General features: G+C 42.0%; 1 protein-coding gene across 26 annotated transcripts in view; it reads right to left on the bottom strand.

Moving 5' to 3' along the window:
- The window catches only part of NRXN3 (neurexin 3), a 1,270,857-nt gene that overhangs the window by 1,116,041 nt on the left and 136,299 nt on the right, over positions 1-18,517 (bottom strand). The gene's annotated exons all lie outside the window — the stretch shown is intronic.

The raw sequence follows: 18,517 nt of genomic DNA on the forward strand, positions 1-18,517 counted from the left end.
ATTATGGCAGAATATTGTGGGTGGTAGAGAAACAGATGAAGTGAATGGGTGGGTCTGTGTTGTATATTGTTTGCATTGTGTGCTGAAAACAAATACCATTTATATTTTAAAGCAGTGTTTCCCAACCGGTGTTCCGCGGCACACGAGTGTGCCGTGAGACATCGGCTGGTGTGCCGCGAGATGCCTGGAGGGAGGCGGGCGAGTCGGGCGGCGAGAGGCGGGGCGGCGGCGGCGAGGAGAGGCCGCGCCTCCTGCTGCTGCCTGGCGCTCCTCCTCGCAGCCGGCAGCGCTGCCTGGGCGCCTCCGTGCGACTCTGCCTCGCTGGGTTTGGTCTCCCAGCAGAGACGGGTCACACGCGCACCTCCCTCCCTCCCTCAGCCTGCGCGGAGGGAGAGCCAGAGAGAGGCATCGCTCCTGCGCGGCGGGAGAGGGAGCAGCCGGAGCGATGCCCCAAACGAACTGAATTCCGAGCGAGGGACTGAGGGGGGAGGGAAAAAACTTTCACTTTCGTGCGTCCCTCCCGGCGTGACGCTGCGTGCTGACGTCACGGGGCGGGGCTTTAATGGTGGTGTGCCGCGAGATTTTTTTTCAGTAAACAGGTGTGCCGTTGCCCAAAAAAGTTTGGGAAACACTGTTTTAAAGAGCCAAGGCAAATGCCACCAAACTATTTACAAGGGATTTGAAATACACTAGGCTACTGCTGCTGCTGCTTAGAGTATGAAATTGTTATTGGAACAGTGAAAGGTAATCAGCTTCTGGCATGAGAGGCTGAACGGCAGCGTTCAAAAGATAAGGCACAATTATGCGTCAGCTAATGCCAGTGTAGAGCATGGATGAGGGGGGATCTGAGTTCAAATCCCCACTAAACTGAAACTGCTAATTTGAATTCCTTCTGGTTATATGGAAGTGCAAGACCCAGGAGATATGAAAACAAGCAGGCAGGGTGGACCATATCACCATATATAATGGCAGGGGGTGAAAAGGGCAAAAAGGGGTGACTCCTTCTTAAAGTCTTTGAAGCATTGTTCCTTAAAGTGGAAGCCTTCAGATGTCTTGGGCTATTATGTATGTATGGACTACTCTTTTTTTCAAACAGTCTCAGAACAGGTCCCATTCAAATAAAAACATGGAATTTAAAAAAAATCAGTCAAAACAGTTTAACCCTCTCATATTTATTTATTTGTGGATTTTACAATTCTTGTTATTCCTGACCACTGGCAATGCTGGCTGGGGCTGATGGGAGTTGTATCCCAAGACAGCTGGGAGATACTAGGTTGGGGGAGGCTGCGCTGAAGGCTTTGGGTATGGTGCTCTTGAGTGGGTAGGGGAAAGAGAACTAGGTAAGCACATCAAAAGACTTCCTTTTCTCAGATGTAGACAGGTCAGATGACGAAAATCGAGGAGACACAAAACTAAACAACAGAAAGACCTTTCTGATGTTAAGAGCTGTTCAAAGCAGAAATGACCCCCTCGGAAAGTAGTGAACTCTTCCTTTATGGGAGGTTTTTAAGCAGAAGTTGGATGGCCGTTTGTCATGGATGCTTGAGTTGAGATTCCTGCCTCACAGAGGGTTGGACTAGATAAGTTTTGTCCGTTCCAAATCTACAATTATATTATTCCAAAACACTTGTATGATCCCCAGAGATGACACTGTACATGTTTGTCTGTACACCACTGCAGCCCAAACCACTTAAGTGGTAAGCGGAAATGACTCTAAGTAGATAATCTTTTGGTGCTAACTCTCAGTCAGGAAGTTCTCCCTGCTGTGAAATGCCCACTGGATGGAAATTAGTTCATTCCACTTCTGAAATTAAAGAGTAATTTGGGAGCAAAGGCCAAACTGCAAGTTACCTTGAATCATGTGCTACTTTCCTTTCTGGGCTGAACACATGTGTGCATGTGTTTCAACAATAGTAGAGGGAGGGCAGATGTTGAAAAGACTGCTTAATTCTCTCCCCTCCAGCAATTTTTCAGTTCAAAAATGCCTCCTCAATTTATTTTTCTCTGCATGTGGGGAAAATATAGATACCTCAGCTTTTGATTGATAACCCTGTTTTTCAGCTAAAACAAATGAATCACTAGGGAGAAGATACCTAGATCTTGCATCTGGCTTTGCCCTTTGGAAATATCACTCATGCATGCTGCTAGAACCCCTCCACTTCTGATGTAGGACTGAAGACACAATGTGAGCTGCTTCCAGTTAGGTCTTTTGCAAAAGATATTATTTCATGGGGTAGCAGGGTGTTTTCCCCAAAACATTCAGGAAGCCCTTTCCTGCTGAGAACTACAAGGGCTTTCCCTTCCAGAGATTCCTTAACACTGGCTAAACCAATGATTTTCCTCCTTGAACTTTTGATCCTTGCCACTGATTTACAGTGGTACTATCATCCATTTTTGATATCACATTTGTAGTTTGGACTCCTTCTTCTATCATACAAGCTTCTTCCTTGGTAATTTACTTTTTAAAGGCTCGATTTCTTTCTGCTCCCTGTTGTGACTTTATGCCAAACCCTGACTGTTGTTTTCCTGGCTATTTTCTGTTCCTTCTTTTAGACTGCCTTTGTGCGGAGCTCCTTCTATCACACCTGGACCAGGCCCTTGTTCAAACTTTGTTTCTATCAGATGTTACTCTTCTCTCTTTTCCTGTGAACTATGGAAATTCCCGCTCTGCGGTTAATAAAATGGCTACAGTTCATTACTTGTTCTTGTGTTACAATTTTTTACTGCTAGCTCGCAAACCAATCAACCTGGATTTTTGTATCAGATTCCGTAATACCTGAATCTCTTATCACTTGGCTTCCCATCATTCTTTCACTCTCCTCTGTAATAAGGGTTTGGAGAGGAAATGTTGAGTTTTCTCTTCTCATCTTTTCTTTTTGACACTTTCAAATTCTCTCTTTTCTTCTTCATCTGTTTTATTTGTTTATCTGAAGTCCACAACCTTTGCTTGATTTTATTATTACTTATTGGATTTGTATCATGCCCTTCTTCTCAAAGGTACCCAGGGCAGAAAACAACAAAGCCTTAAAATGATACAATTAAAAAAACAACAAAACTCTGTTTGAAACATGAAAAAACCAATTAAAAGTATCTAAAAGCATTAAGAACATCCAAGAATAGTCACATGCCCTCACGGACAATAATTTCAAGGTTGCTGAGAAAAGTATATTTCAGCCATTAAATGCTGTCTGAATGTTCATAATGAGGAAGAATAATGCACCTCATCAAGGAGGGCATTCCATGAATGAGGGACTGTCATCAGGAAGGCTGAGGGGTTACCATCAACTAGGCAGCATAAAACTGGCACTGGCCTTCAGTACTTTCAGATGATGAATGCAAAGAGAGACAAAGTAGTCAGACAATCTTTCAATCATTCCTCATTGTGCTTTGTTTCTAAGTCCTAGACTGCTCTAGGGCTAGATGATGGTGGTGGTGATGATGATGTTTTATATCCCGCCCATCTGGCTGGGTTTTCCCAGCCACTCTGGGCGGCTTACAACACATTTAAAAATGTAAAACACCAGACATTAAACATTTCCTAGTACAACCCTGTCTAGAATTATACCTCATGTCTCACTGTATGATCTGACCAATTGAAAACACTAGACCAACTGTAGTTATAAATACTGTAAGTTATAAGTAACTTTCCCCATAGGATCTGAGATTTGCCCTATGAATGTCCATGTTACTTTTTGACACAGTACAACAATCACATTTGCTGACATCATAGTGAATATTTCATTTGAATTTATGTTCGTTTCCTGCTTGGCAGGGGGTTGGACTCGATGGCCCTTGTGGTCTATTCCAACTCTATGATTCTATGATTCATATCCTGTTCTGGTATTTTACAGTGGGGCTCCCTCTAGAAAATGACAGTTAACTATGATGCCATAAATTATTAGCTATCACTAGCTGAGAGCACACTTAGATTAAATAGTCACCTCTAACGTGAGAAAATGACATACTGGTTTTGGTCAACACTGATGTGGTAAAATCACCTCATTGCAATTTTGCCACACCAAAAGATGACTAGGTCTTATTATTCAGACAAATGGATCTGTGAAGTGACACCACCAATAAGTACTTTCTAGAAACTAAACGTCAAGGGCCTATTTTCTTGTTCTGGAAAGGATTCAGTACCTGAACAGAAGCCATTTATTGGGGAGGCCTTCCAACTCATGAACTGAACTCTGAGAAACATCCAACTGGGGGAAACCCACCAATACAGTTGTAACAAACTCCTCTGCCAAAAAGCAAAATCAAGATTTGCCTTTCAAGAGTATGAAAAAACGTAAATTAACAAAATAAGTTTCCAGCTCAGAGATCAGTCAGAAGGGAAGGAATGAGAAAGTCCTGAAATGTATTTCTTTTTAGTTATTTTTGGAAAAGGAAACCGAAAAGGGTGGAGAAAAGGGGTGCCATGGAAAGCTGAGGAAAATCATTACTCTCTATAAATTGCTTCAACATTGTATAGCCAGTGACCTTCACAGTACGACCAGTTTAATGGCATTCCCTTCAACAGTAGCTGATTTCACTATTGAACAGGGACACACAGCACAAGATTATACAACTAAATCACTCTTGTAAATATTTAATATCATTGCTTTTCTCCCCCCCCCCTTTAACAAATCACTATCAAAGGCAAAGCACACAGTTGAAAACACATTTATTTATTCTATCCTGGAAAAAGCTCAGTGCTCATGCATTTTATCTATCTAGTTCTCCAAATGACTTTGACACTTGAAAGCCCTTGTGATCAAAACAGTCTGAAGGCAGGCAATTTTGCAGCCATTTAAGAACTGATTTCATGCACTGATCAACATCTACCAAACTTGCCTGATGGAACAGCACAACTTTAAGCTGGTGGATGGATGGCAAAAATACCTGAAGGAGAAAATTAGTAGGAAAAGTCACACTGGTTTAAATAAAAATCTTAGGCAAGGGGAGGAAAGAGAACAAGCTGCCATTATTCACTTCCCTGGGAAACAGAAAAAAATAATGTGAAAGAGGAGGAGAGGATTATTTGGGAGGAGAATCAAAAGTACTTGGGTGGGAGGGGGAAAGCACCCCCCCCCAAAAAAACCATGAAATACATCAATTCACTGCTACTAAAATGCACAGCTATCTATCTAGGCATTCTCTTGTGGAATCTGAGAGAAGGAAGAAACCTGGTTTGCCACTTCAACCTCCAATGACTCAGCAGAAGGCCCTTCCCTAAAGCAAAAGCAGACAGCATGACCTCCATCTGGCTGAGTTGCCACAGCATACTGGGAAGGAGAGGGGCAGGATGTGGTGTGGTGAGGTCAGCACAGTGCAAACATGCTAGAATAGAAGAGCCAATTTGGCAATCCTGCCAGTGTGTCTGTACCATGCCAATCCCACTGCTGTCACAATCCTGCTCTCGCTCTATGCCAGTATTTGGCAGCAACCCAGCCAGATGGAGGTCTTGAGCAGAGCTACCCTCAAGTATCCCTAACGGGCACTACCACAGTCTTTTCTTTTTTAAAAAATGGTGGTGGTGGTGGAACTTCATTCTTGGCCCTATAGCCCAATAAGTCTTCACTAATTTCATAGCTTGTTCCCTAGTGTCTTAAATATAGTCTCTGGTGTTCCTGTGCAGCACAAACTAGCCTCTGTTGTCACTGCCTCCTCAAGAGTCTCTCCATTGTGGGGTCCCAGTGCCTCTTGGGCCTAAAAAGGCAGCATTGCCTTCCTAAGACTCCAATGACTTTGGGTCAGAAACCTTAGTAGAATCCAAGTTGCTGAAGTCAATGGCTTCTAAAAGAGCCTGGACCCATTTAAGCGTAAGAGGCTCCATTCATCAGGATGTGGCTAGATGGTCGAAGGAAACTGCAGTACTATCCAAGGCTGCAGTATTACATAATGTTCAGGCATTTGCCTGAAGACATAGACATTCAATGTGTGGATGCAGGTAGGGGTGAACTCAAAAGCCCTCACGTTCAACATCCATGCACACAACACACTACCCCATGATTCCCAATCTTCCTTGTCTTGTGTAGGGAATATCTCAAAGGCCTTGCAATTGCATTCACTTCAATGGCAGTAGAACTCTCTGTGCAATCAGGACTCCAATAAAGTAGAAGCCCCCTGCAGAACATCCATGTGCAACATAAATAAGGTCTGGGATTGAGGGGCAGGCACAACACATGCAACACAGGCCCTGTTCACACTTTGACTGTTCACTCGTTGGTTTGGCTGGCTGACGAAGCAATGTTGAAGCCTGCCTTGAAAGATGACATCCAGCCTAGGCTCTGATTGGAGCTACCCACTTTTTGCCTTTTTGACTATGCCTTCTGCTTTACTCTAACTACCCTTTTCCTTCTATTCTCTTCTGTTGCCTCCTAGTGATTGCTTGACCTGACTTTACTTCCTGGATCCCAAATTGTTACTAGCAGTATGTGACCTGATATGCTCAAAATCTGGCCCTAGCACCACCACCACACTTCTCAGGCCTGCACCATTGCTGGGAGAGAAGAAAAGCACACTGAAACAAAAGAGGTGCTTTTCATCAACAAAAGTGAAAACAAAATTCATCAAACTCTATTGATTCTAATTCTCAAACTTCCTGCAAACTTCTTGCAAAACTGAAAGACCAAACTTGGCACTGGTGAACTTAAGAACTCATCTTGGCATCAGGCTCACCAAACCTCAAAGTATATATTTTAATACCCTGATTCAGTCTTGGAATACCCACCCACATTTTGGTTGGTCTTTTTCCCACACTGAAAAGAATATTATTCCCGGGCAGAGGGCAGAATGAGATTCAAACTGTGGGTTGCGTTTTTTTTAACACTGACTGGTTCCTGACAATTTGGGAAGGTTGACTGTAAATTGTAGTTTCTTATAGTACTCTGTCCCTATGGGCGAAACAATCCTTATTTAGTAAACAGCACTATGCTTGCTTTAAAAAGTTGTGCAAGTTTTACATTCTGTTCAACACTCATCACACCCTGACGTGGTACCAATTAAGTGTTTCTTTTAAATGACAATGTTTAAAAACATTCTTGCTACAATTATGGGTAGCGGGGCTATCAGCTGGTTTGGGGGAACTCAAAGGTTTGCAGTAGTTTAAAAGATATTTTGGGGGAGAACCTATGCAAGGAAACTCCAAGAATAGCCTAATGAGAACTGATCGTGATTGGCAGAATGCTGACTGATTGTTGGGGGCAGGGATGGAATGGAGTATCCTGCAAAAGAGTATGCCTGCTGGGCAGGTGGGCTGGCACCCTGGAAAGGAACACTCAACACAAACATTTGCTTGCAGGTCCCACTTGTTTACCATATTTATCTCATGTAAACCACTTTTGTGAGGTCTGCCTGAAAAGTGGTATATAATTCCTGTGAATAAATAAATAGCAATTTTTTTTAAATAAAAAAAGGTCTTGATTCACAGCCGACAGAGCAGCCTTCTCAGTGCTCTCCATGGTCCTGTAACTACACTCAGAAAGTTTCATGCAGTCTAAGGTTCTGTAATCTCTGTTTCATAATCTTACAACGCGCTGTCAAGGTTTCTAATTCTCAGACTCACAGGGCAAGCCAAGAGCTATGCAAGGTTCTTTTATCTACATTCACAGGTCTGGAAAATAACTGTTCACAGTTTGATTCTGAACATCATAGAATGAATCAAAAACTTCACAGGTCTGGCTCCTCAAGACACATTAAAAAGGCAAAATCTTTTGAGTGACATTTACTCTAAGCAAGCTTTGGCGCTTACACTCTGATGCCGTTTTAAGTAACAAAGTGTAACTGAACACATTTACTTAGACCTATGCACACATGCATGCTTGCATGCATTCACATCAGATACACACCAAGCCAGCTCAGTACATAATGTTTTGGGGAAAATGTGTTGGTTACAATGCTAGGAAATAAAACATAGTCACATAATAACAATATAAAAACCAGCCTGTGAATAAATGTGATTTAAAAGCAGAATGACTACCATGTGTTTGTTGCTTGGGCCAAAACTATTTCTTATTAGGCTCTGCTGTTACTTTCAAAGTGGAAATACCCTCCCTAAATACCCATACATCCCTCCTCCAGAAAGTCCCAATTGCTAGCAGGAATAGTTTGCAAGCTGGGACCCGGTGGGGGGGGGGAATAGTGAGTAAGAGTGAATTGGTTACAAGTAAGTTTCACAAACTGGGGCATCAAATTATTCACGGAGGAAGGTGGAACCGCAATTGGGGAATGTATAAGGGGTGGGAACTACTTGGGTGAATAGGCATGGCAGAAGAGATCACAGGTGAATGAGTAAAAAGATCATTTCCAACAGAAAAGTGATGACAAGAGGAAAGGAGTATGAAGCTTCTCCCTTCTTCCATGTTGATGTTCTATATCAAATTGCCATTAAGTTTTTGTTTTTTAATCTGAAAAAAGAATGATGAAAAGCTATATAATGGCCCAGTTTGGGTGGTCACTCAAGGCTTCGTAAACCATCATATCCTGACTTATTTTCACAGTTAATGAACCTTAAGCCAGAGTTGTCCAGTTGAGTTGTAGTGGGGGATGCGCCCGTTTACGCAGACATCCCCCTTGCTCTCTTGGCCCAAGTCTCCTGTTTCAATTGCAGTGCTATTGGAATTGTTTGAAATGCAGTGCTATCAAAGGGATTGTTTTACTGCCTGTTTTACTAATAGATCTTACTATTTTAATAGGATCATTTTATTGTTTACATTAATTATGGTGGGGTTTTTTATAAATTATTCCGTATTGTAACAATGTTGTGTAATTAGATTTTATGTTTTGTAAATCATATATAAATGTATATAAATTAATGAATAATATTAATGCAGACCAGGATCTTTACACCAAAGTTGGTGTGTGATGGGAAACGCGAGAAGCCTGGTGTTCATTCACAAATTCATAAACCATGGTTTATAAAGTCTGGAATGATCATTTGATGTAGACCAACGTGTAGTTCCACCATGGGCACCAAGCTTTAGTGCAGATGATATGTAGCTCTCTTGGCAGTAGCCAAAGGAGATTTAATGTCCTATTTGCCAGTACATGGTTCCATTTTTACACAATCATTATTCAGCTAGACTTCATTGAGAGATTCTTCAGCCCCAAAGTAGCACTCTGCAGTACATAACCAAACCCAAAGTAAATCACTATTCCTAGGTTAAGAAATGCATACACCCTCATATTAAACAAAACAGTTGCATCATTTGTAAAGGCCTGCCACAAAGCAAGACTTAGTAGGTTCTTCTAAAATATCTGCACAATTCCAGAAGTGGCACAAAGGGTGAATGAGGATCATTATTCACACTCTCTCAAAACAGAAGAACTCAGGGTCACCCAATCAAATGAAGTGGCAGAAGATTTAAGGAGGCACTAATTCATGCAATGCATCATTAACCCACGGAATGCATTGCTGTGAGATTTTGATGATGATTGCTAATGTGAATGGATTTTGTACAGAGAAATACAGCCTCCATGGGAGATTCAGGCCAGTGGCTTGGAATTGTGTGTTGGAAGTGCACAAACTGATATTCCACACTGGAAACTTGGAATATCTTTGAGGAATAGTTAATAGTTAAGGAGGATTCTAGTTTTGGCCCTTTTTCTGCACATCTGTGAACGCTAGGTCTTCAAATGATTCATTAAGCAAAGAGCTTGAACTGATAACAGCATAGTATACTATATGTGTGTGTGGCATTAAACGAGAGGTAAGCAGACTGCGGAAATGTATGGAAACACTTTTCAAACTCTTAACTCATGGATGAGGAACCTGTAATAGCTCCTATCATCCATTGCCATTGGCCATGCTGGCTTAGGCAGATGGGACCTGGAGTCCAACATCTGGAGGGCCACAGATTCCCCTATCCCTGTTCTACCTTTGTCATTCAAAATTTAGGAATTCTCCACTGCCCTTGCCACCAATAACACTCAAAAGTACACCGAGGCTCTGGGCCAACAGCTGGTTCAGTCTTCACCTAGGCAATGCAAATGCACCTGAGGAAGCAGAAGGCATCTCAAATTTTGTGCTGTTTTCCACCACCAGAAATTCCTCTCAGCCCTAGGACCTGCACAGTGTTTCACAGAGTCATTTTATACAGCCCACGATGCCTCCTGCAGCTGATCCATTCTTCTGCTTCTTCTTCTTTTGCTTTCTTTTTCTTTTTTGGTTTTTTTAAGTGTTCTATATTTCTATAGTTCTGAAACCAAAAAAGAAAAAGAAAGAAAAAGAAGAGGAATTGGAAATATTTTCTTTTATTAAAACAAAATTATGTTTTGTTTTGTTTTTCCTGGCTGTATGGCTTGGAGGAAAAACATTCTGCCTAACCCTTCTGCTCTCTCTCTCTCTGTGTGTGTGTAGTACACTAAAGTCAGAAAGGAATTGCTTTCACTTGCTTTCCAGATCAGTAGCTGTATTGGTCTATAGCTGTGTTTCCACAACACTACTCAACCCCAAACCACTTGAAAACGACTGTGGGTCTTGACAAACCACCTAATAATTGTTCTGCCTGTTGTTTAGCAATTAAAGAGTGCTGCGCTAGAGGCTCACTGACCACACTTTGGAAACCCCTGGTCTATACTTTCTTTATCCTTTTCTAATCTCCCTACGCTTACTTGAGAGCATCCTTATCAAACCCAGTGGAACTTATTTCTGAGCAGGGTTGCAGAGACTTTATTTATAAAAAAAATTATATACTGCCCAGTCACATAAAATATCAAGGCAATTCACAATAATAGACACAATACAATACTATATAAAACACTGTGAAACCAACAAAATAACCAAAATAATAACTGGCTCTTCTTAGAAAAGGAAATTAAGCAACTGAATAGGGCAGAGAAAAGAAACACCACAGTGCATCTAAAAAGGTAAAGGTAAAGGACCCCTGATGGTTAAGTCCAGTTGCAGATGACTCTGGGGTTGCGGTGCTCATCTCCCTTTACAGGCCAAGGGAGCCGGCGTTTGTCCGCAGACAGTTTTTCTGGGTCATGTGGCCAGCATGACTAAGCCACTTCTGGCACAATGGAACACTGAAACCAGAGCAGCGCACGGAAATGCCATTTACCATCCCGCTGTAGTGGTACCTATTTACCTACTTGAACTTAACGTGCTTTCGAACTGCTAGGTTGGCAGGAGCAGGGACCAAGCAACGGGAGCTCACCCCATCGTGGGGATTTGAACTGCTGACTTTCTCATCGGCAAGCCTGAGGCTCAGTGGTTTAGACCACAGCGCCACCCACGTCCCTATGGTGCATCTACAGAAGCAGAAGCACAACTGGACGCCTTCAACTGGATGCCTTCTTCTTCAACCAAATATTTCTCTTCTGTATTGGTCTCTACAGTCACAGCAGGGGCTGCAACCGTCCAACAGTTGGACTTCAGCCACAAGGGAGCACTCCTCCATTGTCCCCAAGACAGGAGGATGCCAGAAAGGGCTGTCAGTATAATGGAGGAGGAGGAGGATTATGAATTCTTATGTGAGGTAGCCATGGCGTAAACTGAAGCCTGGCAGTCTTTATTCTGGTTCAGTTACTCCAGAAGACTGTGCCTTTGGCTTTTCCCATCATCAATTCTGGTTCCACCCAGAGGTGTGGCACAGCCCCTCCCCCTGCAAGATTTACTCTGAGGGAAGGCGGTGATTGACAGAAAAAGGTCACCCTTCCCTGTCAAATACCTATCACAAAGCAAAGTGCAGGGTTGTGTAGGGCTCTCTGGTTCAGGCTATTTGGAGCTGTGCAATCTGAACGGGTTGTGATGAAGTTGCAGCAGCTGGGCAGAATCTTAGAGAAATTATGTGCTCTGTGTAATGCTTGAAACTCAAGGGACACGTTTATCTCCCCATCCATACTGCAAGTATTCATGCCAGCAGTAGGCAGAGGGGGAAATGTACTTCATGCCTCAGATCCAGCTTATGCAGTATGTATTTTATAAACTATCCATTGCTTTAACATTATTGGGGTATTTTCCATGAAAGGCTACAATGAGCCCTAAAGTATCTTTCATTGGGCCTCATATTTTTCCCAGGGCTGTCTGATGTGTGACGGGGGAGGGGGTCTATTTCAGTTCCTGATGACATTATTATAATCACTTTGCTGCATTACCATAAAGCCCAGGAAATTAGCTATTACCCACCATCAGTCCTACCAAACATTATCATGGAGAATCATGCATTCACAGAACAGCATAAACTGTCAAAATTAGAGTCCATTTAAAACAGCAGCTGTTCCTTCATTTCTAAACAAGCTCTCAATGCAAAACCTCACTCTGCACTGGCCTCTTTTTGATTGCAGCTTTCAACAATTAAAGATGAACGACCAATCTTTTTTAAAATGACATACTTTAAATGTAAATTTTCCCTCCCTGAGTTTCACGCCCTTAATAACAACAAAACGAGCAAGACGAGTAAGAAAACATTTAAGTCAAACTAACTTTCCATTACGGCTGACTTGTCCACTCATCACTTAACAAAGATAATTAAACAGACCATTGGGCATCACCTTCTGACTGCAGCCATTTTGGGGGCTGGGGTGGGGGTGGGGGACTGCTTTCACAACAAACTGAGCCTCTCGTGCTTTGACTCTCAACGTATACAACAGCTGATCTTTGCACATCATGACTTCAGCCCTATTCAGGTGTTACTTTCATGTAGGGCATTTCCGTGTTGACTGTGGAGTGGAGTGACACATTTAGCCCTCCTCTGGCAAATCAATCCCTTCCTTCAACAGCTGCATGTTATGCACAGCTGCCTGCAGAAATATCTTAACATCCAAGCACCTGCTCACAGGTAAGAGCACTGAGTGACCGGGAGAAACATGCAACCAGGTGTCCTGACTGTGTGGCACCACCTGCAGGCAAGCATGTGCTTATGCAATGGATTGTCTCTGTAGACACCCATGAGCAAAACTGTTACTTTTGGTTGTTGTTTAGTCGTTTAGTCATGTCCAACTCTTTGTGACCCCATGGACCAGAGCAAGCCAGGCACTCCTGTCTTCCACTGCCTCCCGCAGTTTGGTCAAACTCATGTTAGTAGCTTCAAGAACACTGTCCAACCATCTCGTCCTCTATCATCCCCTGCTCCTTGTGCCCTCAATCTTTCCCAGCACCAGGGTCTTTTCCAGGGAGTCTTCTCTTCTCGTGAGGTGGCCAAAGTATTGAAGCCTCAGCTTCAGGATCTGTCCTTCCAGTGAGCACTGAGGGCTGATTTCCTTCAGAATGGATAGGTTTGATCTTCCTGCAGTCCATGGGACTCTCAAGAGTCTCCTCCAGCACCATATGGTGTTACTATTGGTAAAAGGTAAAGGGACCCCTGACCATTAGGTCCAGTCATGGCCGATTCTGGGGTTGCGGTGCTCATCTCGCTTTATTGGCCGAGGGAGCTGGCGTACAGCTTCCGGGTCATGTGGCCAGCATGACTAAGCCGCTTCTGGCAAATCAGAGCAAAACACGGAAACGCCGTTTACATTCCCGCTGGAGCGGTACCTATTTATCTACTTGCACTTTTTATGTGCTTTCGAACTGCTAGGTTGGCAGGAGGTTACTACTGGAGGTGGAGCTAAATAGGAAGCCCTGCTCTCTGCAGTCAATATGGAAATGCCCTACCCACAAGTAATACATTCCTATGTTCCCACACTACCTGGCAGCAGCAGCCAGTCTGCATGCAAAACAGCCCTGCAGTATCCCCTTTGTAATTTTGGATAGAAAGCCCCACGGAAAAAATTCTACATCATAACATACCATCTTTATCAGGCGCATTCTTGGTTTTCCCTATTTGCCAATGGCCCTTGAAAATAGCCTGGAAAATGTCCCTGGGAACAGGGATGCACTTTGGTCTTTCAAATTTCTGTGGTGCCCTGAGGGAGGCCAAAATTTGGCACACTGCCACCTTTTGCCTTCTGTTCCACTCAATTCATGATGTCACAGTTGCAGCACCTTGTGATGCCTGCTAGACTCACCACCCAGTGCAGCAGAACCAGTCACACTGCCTTAAATCCACCAGTGCTGGGAATGACAGTATGTCGTGGCGCATCACTTTCACAAGAGATGAACAGTCCCACAAAAATGGGGGGTTAAAAAGTTCAATATTGTGTGTGTGTGTGTGTGTTTATCTTTTGAAATGGAAGTCTTACCAAGCCATCAAGAAAACAGTGAACAGTTCCAGCCAGCAGCTTTGTCTTCTACAAATGTGCTTGTAAATTCTGAAAAGTATCTACATCAGCATAATCCAGTTTGCAGTTACCCCTGCAAATAATCCCTCACTTCTGCACATACCCTGGCATCCCTAGTTCATTTCTATGCAGCCCATTGGTTATTATCCATTATGTAGATGCTCCAAACCATTTGGCTCCTTGGCAAGGAGCACCAAGAGACATGCAGAGGGGTGGTGTACAAAGAGTATATATCTGGCCAGCCTTAGTTCTATCCATGCTCTGTTGCATAAATATGTTGTGCATGCACCTGCCTTTGGAAATGGTTCAGAAACTGATATTAGTTTAAAACAGAGTTGCAAGGTTGTTGATTGGGCACTGGCCATGTGAAATTATTCTATTTGCTCTCGTATGGTGATGTTTGCTGCTTTGGGCTTCCTTTTGGAAGGAAAAGCAGCAGACAAAGAAGCACTAAATAAGGGGAAATTGAAATACACCCATTCCACCCCATTTCAGCATAAATCTGCCATTTTTAATGCAAATCTGCAAAGATTGTCATTTAAATATTTTTGTGTTAAATGCTTTCACCTTGTTCAAATATGCATCTTTTAATGCATTTTGATACCTATTTTGAAATGCTGAGACATTTGGGAACTGCAAAAGCCAATGGATTAACTACATTTCAATCCACACACATCCAAAAGATGCAAAACAAGCTCGTTTTAATCAAAATTCACCAGTTCCTCAAGCATGCCAAATGAACAGTGAAAAACAGGCATACAAAATTGAATTAAAAGTGGGTGTTTATAAAAACTACACATATTAACTAAGCTCCTGTCCACTGAAAAGCCCCCAGTCTAAGAGAAGCAGAGGCACATGCAACCACTTAAAACCTTTTACGGAAAGAAATAGCTGTGTGGCAGGAAAAGGAGCAGTGTCTCTTTAAGAGTCAACAGTAAATTAAATTGCCCAAAAGAGTGCAATAATTAGCAGTTAGTAGCTTATTAAAAGGATGGCAAAGGCCAAGCTGCCATCTGGGATCTCCATTTTCTTCTGATTGTTATTATGTCAAGATCGGCAAGTTGCATTAGCTTTCATGTCACTGGGCTTGCCCTTACTTTACATGTAAATTTTAATGAAAGATACAGCACTTTAAAAATCAGACATCCATCAGAAGTGCTATTAGCCCAGCTTTTACAAAACATATGGCCTGGTTCTCTACTTCCACATCTCTACACACCACTGAATGCTTCAAATGAGAGAGAGAGCGCTTTTCAGTCATATCAATTAAATATTCACTTTGAGCAGAGTGAAACCTGAGCCCCATCAAAAACAATACACTACAATAATACATCAGAGAACAATATTTCTGCTTCTGTTTACACACAATGCAGCCATAATGTCTGCAACTCCCAGAGGAATCATTCTTCTTAATGAAAATTAAAACCAAGCCAGAGTCAGACGCTTATTCACATATAAAAAGGAGCAGTTTTAACAGACATTAACGCTGTGCTTGCTCAAATTACTTGTCGGTATAATCCCTAACACGTTGTTATGCACTCTTCACTCACACATTTTATAGAGAATACCTCAACACATGAAGAAAAATATATTTTACCCTGAGATTAAGAGTGCCCCTCTTTCTGACTACATTATTAAATACATTATTATTAAATATTATGTACTTTGCCTGCTTTAAAAAAAGCCCCACCGAACTATGTCTTAGCTATTTTATCTCAACTTACTTTTCATAAAATTCATAAGATTACTTTACTTACTTTTCATTAAAATTACTTACTTTTCATTAAAATTACTTACTTTTCATAAAATTCAACAGTTCAATATAGTATTGGACTGGGATTACACACACAAATATCTATCTATCATCTATCTATCTATCTATCTATCTATCTATCTATCTATCTATCTATCTATCTCACTATCCAGAAAATTCAATAACAGCAATTCTAACTCTGGTTAACAAAGATGGTCTAACACCAATGGCCACTGCACAAGGTGCTCTACTTGATTTGTGAGAGAATGAATTTTCTTCTGCCAGTTGCCCCACATGCAGTATCCCTCCACACAGAATATTTGGGAGCTGAGGAAACTGGACAGTCCCTTTCCATGAGCTTCTTGGTTGTCAGGATCCAAAGCAGAGGTAAATAATTATGAGAGGAAGAAGACAATTACACCTGTTCTATCTTGGTTATAATTCATTAGATGGTGATTTGTCCTATGATTTGAAATATAGGCAGCTTGTTATTTCTTCTTTTGAGTACATATCGCCTAACATTTTGAAAATGTTAAGTGGTGCAAGTTTACCTTTCCCTCCGGGGAAAACTGTCAACCTAAGCAAAAGTCCCATTTGTCATCATATATGGAAAATGATCCCACACGTTTTCCTATATAAGCTACTACCATATGCAGTATGAAGAGAGCCACCCTGCTGGTTCCTTGCTTGTCACACAGAAGGTGAACAAAGAGGAATACTGTGGCCAGGCAAACAAGAGCCTAAGCATTAGGTTCTTCCATTTCATGACACACCTTCATATTTAGGCAATGTCTCCTAAACTTATGCTGAGAGTCGAAGAAATTCTCCCTGGTGCTCTAACATACTGAAAGAATGCTTTACAATTTCTATATTACTAGACATAATACAAGCTAAATGGAGACCAGTAACATTGAAACAAACTCACCAGTGCAATAATTTTATACGGTAGGTGATTGTCACTGTTTCTGACAACTTCTGCATCTCTTTAATAGGCTCAGGACCATAATACCTCAAGGACCGCTCTTCTCCCCATATACAGTGGTGCCTCGCAAGACGAAATTAATCCGTTCCGCGAGTCTCTTCGTCTTGCGGTTTTTTCGTCTTGCGAAGCACGGCTATTAGCGGCTTAGCGGCTTAGCGGCTATTAGCGGCTTAGCGGCTTAGCAGCTATTAACGGCTTAGTGGCTTAGCGGCTTTAAGGAAAAGGAAACAAACTCGCAAGAACTCGCAAGACGTTTCGTCTTGCGAAGCAAGCCCACAGGGAAATTCGTCTTGCGAAGCGACTCAAAAAACGCAAAACCCTTTCGTCTAGCGAGTTTTTCGTCTTGCGAGGCATTCGTCTTGCGGGGCACCACTGTAAACTGACCCTGACCATGATCATCATCTGAGGCCCTTCTTCATGTGCCTTCTCCACAAGAGGTCTCTCCAGGGAGGTTCGTCTGGCGTCTTCATGATACACCTTTAGGCACCAGGGGAAAACATCCAGGGGAAAACAAACCAGGTCTTTGGCTGATAAATATTCTATGGCCTTTAAAATATGTTTGTGGGAGAGGTGTTATTGTTTTGTTTTTGTTTTAACTATTTATTTTCTGCTTTTATCCTACATTGTTATGTTGTGAACCGCCCTGAAATTTTCAGATAAAGTTGTTGTTGTTTAGTTGTTTAGTCGTGTCCGACTCTTCGTGACCCCATGGACCAGAGCACGCCAGGCACTCCTGTCTTCCACTGCCTCCCGCAGTTTGGTCAAATTCATGTTAGTAGCTTCAAGAACACTGTCCAACCATCTGGTCCTCTGTCGCCCCATTCTCCTTGTGCCCTCTTCAGATGAAGGGCAGTATATAAATTTCATAAATAAAAATAAAATAAATAATTGCTTCTGCCAGGCTAAGGCTCTCACCCCACAAAATGCTGCCACCTTTGCAGGTAGAGTCTAACTATTTCCAGTTCTCTTAGATTACCTAGGAAGCTTTCATCTACATAACTGAGTCAGAGTGCTAAAGGGCCATAATATGTACATATTGATTGCATCTAACCAACACACAAATCAACAGGAGAGAGAAAGAGAGAGCGCACAGGCAAGCCCATCATATTCAGAAAAGCTCCCATTGTATACAGATATTCCAACCATTAGAAAATAACCCAAATGCCTGATAGTATTTCAGGTGTTAGGTAACATCTATGTAACAATTTCAAATAAGCCTCTTTCACAACCTGATTTTTTTTCATTTAGAGTTCATGGATTAGCTGATTCTCAGAATTAAAACCTGGGGATTTTGTGTGTGTGTAAAAAAAGACACAACTAAAAGAAAGCAATTCATCTGAAATACCATCTGCTTCACACACAAAACTGTGGGGGTTTTTTTAACATGTTTTCTTTAAATAAATAAAGAAAGAAAAGGATGGGAAATGCCAGAGTGTTTCAAAACAATTTTTCAGAGAACAAAAAGTGCACTGCGTCCATTTTATAGGACAAACTAACATTTTAAGAATAATGGCCAAGGCTGGCAATGTAGATGTAATGGTGCCTTCTCCCCTTATAATTAGATTCTATTAGAGTGCAATTTTTTTAAATAATTAGTCACTGATGGCTTGCTTAAATATTTGCATAAACCCTTG

Source organism: Podarcis bocagei (genome assembly GCF_964188305.1).
Source record: "Podarcis bocagei genome assembly, chromosome: 1".
NCBI classification, from domain to species: Eukaryota; Metazoa; Chordata; class Lepidosauria; order Squamata; family Lacertidae; genus Podarcis; species Podarcis bocagei.